Source organism: Sprattus sprattus (genome assembly GCF_963457725.1).
Source record: "Sprattus sprattus genome assembly, chromosome: 12".
Lineage (NCBI taxonomy): Eukaryota > Metazoa > Chordata > Actinopteri > Clupeiformes > Clupeidae > Sprattus > Sprattus sprattus.
In genome coordinates, this window is record NC_137910.1 from 27,983,110 (window position 1) to 27,989,109 (window position 6,000).

Consider the following 6,000-nt stretch of genomic DNA (forward strand, 5'->3'; position numbering starts at 1 on the left):
TTACATTTGACTATTTGATGTTGCAGGACAGTGTTCTGCACACTATCTCTCTCACACTCTGAGAGAAAAATTGAATTATTAAGTTGACAGGTATATGTCAATACAAATCACTTTAAAGATTAGTTTGAGGTGGTATACCAGTATGTGTCAGGTGAGAGGAGATAAAGTGTCCTAGTAAGCTGAATTTCCTCTTCTTGCCTGTGTAGCAGTTTTGTGTTCATCAGGGGAATGCTCATAGTATTACATGCTGGTGGGTTTCACAGTTCACACAAAGTACATGTGTTGCCGAATAGTTCTTGGTCCACTGTCATATTCTCTGTTGTTTGCCCCAGTCATGTAAAGATCAGGCAGAGCCTTCTTGTCCTCTTCTTTCCACATAGTTCGTACTCCGTATCTGCCTGTGTGGTAGAGGCCAAGGGGATCACCCTCAATGAGTTCCAGGCTCAACCAGCAGAAACCTGCATCTTACAGTGCAAAGACTTGCCATACTGTATTGACACTAAGCAACATGTTGGCATATTACAGTATCTTTGTTAGTCACGTGAGTTAACTTTGAAAACACAAAGTTTTGTTGTTTTGTTTTTCTCAGACAGATTTAATGATTTTTTTTTTTTAGTGTCTTTCACACTTTTAATTATTTTGAAGGATGCAATCTTTTAAGAAATCAAATAAATATTTGCCAAACATTGTTCAGCTGCAGTGGAGTATATCTCAGGAAATATTGGAACAGTACTGAATCGGATTAAATGATAAAATATGAACTGATATTACTCAGGGTCAGGTTCGTTTGTGATCTAAACAATGGTATGATATTGCTGGAAATGAATAGCTACATTACCTGCTGAGAAATAATTTATATTTATTACCACTTGAGAGCAGTAGATGCAACAAAGCAGGTGCATATCTAAGTTCATTATAGGTTTTTGCAGATGTAATTGAGTGTAAATGTACATTCTGTTGAGAAAATTAGGTTTTGCGTTAAAAGTTTTCTAAGGGTATTAAACACAGAAATATGCGAGAGTTTCACCTTTATTGTGCTACTCTCAAGCCTTTGGCGCAACAAATGCAGGTCACCATGTGCGGTGTGTATTGTATACCTTCTAAAGAGATTTTCATTAGATGGGGGACTATGGGGGTTGACTAAATTCTGATGAATAATTTCCTCTCCCTCGTTAGACAGACTAAACTGAGTCAGAGTCATTTACTGCCACATTAATTACCTTTTTTCTCAACTTTAGTCAATAATACCATGAGCTTTCTAATGGAACCTTTCCTAATTATTTTATTAATGTTTGATTTGCAGTTCAGACACAGCGACTTCACATTTAATTCATATTTAAAGTTATTACATTTGCCTTGTGATTGTGTATTATTGCGTCAAAAATGTAATAGCGCAAGTTCATTTGATATCTTGGATTAAATCACTCGTGTGCCAAAAAAAATCAAATCAACACTTTTTTGTCTCTACTGGAAGAGAATGGATTTGTTCAGATCTGCTCGGTAATTGAATATGCAGAATACTTAACACAAAGTTCTATTTTCTTTTTGAATTAGTCTCGTTCATTCTTTCATTATTCTATATATTATATTAAAATACGTTTTGGAGTGTCTCTTTTTACTTTGTATTCTTGTGTAAAACTCATTATTTAAAATTAAAATATACTATATGTATGCCGGCAATACAGATAATTATAACTCTTTATTCTTAGTCTATCTGTAACCAACACTTCATATTAGTGAGTAGATTTAAATACAAAATTCCTCTTGTCTCAATAACAATAGTTACTCCAGTGAAATACAAAAAAAATAAAAAAAATGCAATAGGGTTACACACCAGCACACTCCTGCCCTGTTTTCAGGTCAGCAAGTCAAGCTTGTGAGTTTGGAGCTGTATCAAAGCAACAGAGCCTGCTTATCCGGCCTCCTACCATGCCATGGTTGCCTGTCCGTCTGGCTTCTAGTCAGATCCTGTCTCAGGGAAATGGGCACTTACTAGGCTCTTCACTCTTCCCCTCCCTGAGCAGCCTGTGCAAGCATGGATAGGATAGCACAGTGCAATGCATTTACAGTAGAGGACACTAGTCCAGCATGGATGGGATAGCACAGTGCAACGCATTTACAGTAGAGGACACTAGTCCAGTATGGATGGGATAGTATGGATGGGGTAGCAGCACAGTGCAACGCATTTACAGTAGAGGACACTAGTCCAGTATGGATGGGATAGTATGGATGGGATAGCACAGTGCAACGTATTTATAGTAGAGGACACTAGTCCAGTATGGATAGGATAGTATGGATATATCCTATCCATACTATCCTATCCATACTGGACTAGTGTCCTCTACTATAAATACAGTGCACAGTGCAACACATTTACATTCGAGGACACTAGTCCAGTATGGATGGGATAGTATGGATAGGATAGCACAGCGCAATGCATTTACAGAGGACACTAGTCCACTGATGATGCAGCATCTCATATAGCCATGTCAAACATGACTGAGAATCAGATTTTTGCACTGTGAGAGGATAAAAGATAACGACTTCAACAATAAATTCTCAAGGGAAATTCATTTGATCCTATAGTATCTACAGTATAACATTGTTTTAAAGCAATCAATATGATTTACAATACTTCATTTAATTTGAAGCATGACAATGTTTTATTTGTCTTACTGAAAAACATTTGCAAAAGTAAGCACTGCAAGTGCAAAAGGAATCTCTGGCTCTTGAATGTGTTGCTCTCTGCTGTTAAGCAGTCAATAGGTTAACCTGCATGTTGCATCCATCATGTGGAAGCCACTCTACATTAACATTGATCTGGGGGAAATGAAGAGACTCCATGTATAAAGGTGATGGGACGAGCCCAGTGTTTCTGAGTGATCATGCAACTTATCTGACGGATGGCTCCCCAGCACATTCTGTCTTTCTGTCAATACTGTAGCTTTCTTCCACAGCACAGATCAATAGGACCTTATCTCTTTATGATAATGCCAATGATGTTCCTCCGGTTCTTTTCTCTGACACCTTACTTAATTCTTCCATAATGTCTTTATGTATCTATGAACTTGTATGAAGAAATCATGGAACCTGCCTTTACCATATTTCTCTGGGCCCAGAGCTGGTACAGGAAGACTCACTGGGACGTTTCATGGGTGATGTCCAGGGCTTTTGGGTGATGTGTGAGACTTCTCAACAGTGGGAGGACTCCCCTCGGTAAAAACAGCTGTTGCGGAAGGTCTGCCCATTTCCCTTTGGTTACTTCTGTGTATCCCATAGACTGAGATTTGTCACTGTGGTTGATCATTTCGTCAGTCTAAAGAATACTCTAAAAAAAAAAAAAATTGCAGAAATCTTTAATAGCTGCACTTTGGTTTCAACACATGTTTTTAACATTTGAACTTTTGCTGCAAGAGGCTGAAGGAAAACAACAATATTGAAATAAAAAAAATATATCTAGCTAGCTCACAAGTGTTTTTACCACAGACACCAATGGAAAATATTAATTTCTAGTACTTTTTCAGTTTGAATGATATGAAAATCTAAAATACATAGCAATTACTAAAATGCTTTATAGGGTCTTTATGTATTCCTTGTAATTATATTGTATTTTACCCTTGTAAATAGTTGGCAGTAAGAGCTTTAAAATAATTAGCAAAAAAAAAATCCTAATCTCACTATGGTAGGTTGGTGTATAGGCCAATGGATTCCCAGGGAAATAATTTTCTTAGGACATGGTGTCAGGATCAACCAACAGAGGCAGTTGTATGTTTGCCTGATAAGCATGAATTGGGTAGCTGTAGCCTGTCTCTGCTAAACTCACATCCATTGCCTCTGTTGTGGCTTGGAACAGGCCCATCGGATTCTATCTGACCCTTGGGACATTGCCATAGCCATAACAATAACCATAGCCATAGCCAATTCAATCAAAATTATATTAATAGCGATGTGGATCAGATAGTAACTCAGATCCGCTGTGATCAGTGCAGGATTAAATAGAGAAAGTCAAATGTCCCCAGTAGGTGGATGAGCCATGGTATTGTTCACCTCACCCAGGACCTGTTTTTTCCTCTTCTTCCAGTCACAGTTCTGTATGAAAGTGCATCTTTGTCATTACCTGAAGCAACCTTCAGGAGAGGCATTTGGGCATTTAGTCTGATTTGAAGGTATCAAAAAGTGCGAAGTGTATCACTTTATCACGTTTAAGAGTATCACATGGCCCATAACATGATGCCGTTTCTTTCCCCAAACTTGCCTATCATGTCATATAGCATTGTACAATAATATAACAAATGAACAATGATGAACTATAAACAGTACATACTGTGCATGCACACATAAGTATCTGTATCTCTAAATGAAATAATCCACCAATTAGACCTACCAGTTACTTTCTGGAGATGAATAAGGTTAATCTTTGAACAACTGGTACAAAATCTGCTAGATGGAGGACACAGGACTTAGGCAGGATAGTAACCTTACAAATGACCAAGATTATATGACCCAATACTTAATTCTAGTACATGATACATTTGTATCTGTGCATTTGAACTTAAAGCATATCTGGGAAATAGACTCTCATAAACACCACTTCATCAATCCCATTAAAAGCCTTTATATGGACAGGTACTAGTGTATTTTAGTTTTAAAGCACCTACCTGATGAAGGTTTGTGGTATGTTTAACACTTTCTACATAATACCAGTAGTAGGATTAGTTTGGTCAAATTAATAAGCTACATTCCTATCAGCTTGACCCTGTGGAAGACCCTTGAATCACATGTGGTGTTTTTATACTATAGGGAAGGACCACATACAAATCACTATGTCAGCAGAGCACAGCATTAAAAAGATAAAGCCTGACCACATTTTTGTCCACCACAAACTTACATACTGTGCATTGGGATGGAATCCCACTCTCTCCTCTTCTCTCCACTCATCTCAGCTCTCCAGTGTGTGGGCTTTGTTCTCTCACTGTATTCCATTCCTCTAACTTTGTTCCATTGACTGACCTGCCACGAGTGTGTATGAGGCATTGGGTTTCTGTGCCAAAGGTATGCCGGTATTACTGTCGGTGGAAAATAAAGCTTGCCGTTTCGCTTTGTTGCCACCAGATGCAATTTTGCTGCAAGAAAAACGGGCAGTACTTCTGTGCAGTGGTTTGAGTCCAAACCGAAAATGCCCACAAATTTTGAACACACTCTCAAATTGCCTCTGTTGTACAGGGTTATTTAATTACAACATAGTGAAGCAGTTTCCAAACTGTGACGCTATATAGTGGGACAGAGCTGAAAATGACATCATTGAGGACATGTTGTTAGAGGAGTGAAGGATCATTGTGGATGATTGATCATTAATACAACTACTGTTTACAAATACCTGACCCTTCCCAGTTGTTTCCTTGTGGCTAGGCTAAAGCATGTTTTAAGGGACTATGCCATGAAACAATGCCATGTATTCGAATAAACCTAAGATATATTTTATATTTATAATTTTATTTTAATTTGTCTAAGTGCTGATGCATTTATATTTAATGTATGTGTCATAGGGATTTCTGTTTAAAGGAGCGATCAGCAGAAAAACCTTTTTATTCTCTCTACACACACGCACACACACACTCTCTCTCTCTCTCTGTCACAGACACATATTTGTAAAATAAATGGTTGTTTCCTAGGTTCGTTTTTTAAGAAGTGTGTGTGTATGTGTACTTGTGTGTATACAAATAATGTTATTTAATAAACCACATTCTAAAAATGAGCCCCTTTGACAGTGATTTATGTCATTCTCATGTTGGTTAATTGCCTTTTTCTGTAGTGCTCTACCAGTGAACTGGCCCCTTCTTTATATCTGTTAGTCTTTTTATCTCCCTCTGCCATTCGTTTATACATTTGCTGGATGCTGGGACCTCTGGATTCATCTTTTGGCCACCAGAGAAGCATAACTAATGGCAACATTACAGTGGCTTTCTGAATGAGGCGACCGGATGTGAGTTAACCAAGCAA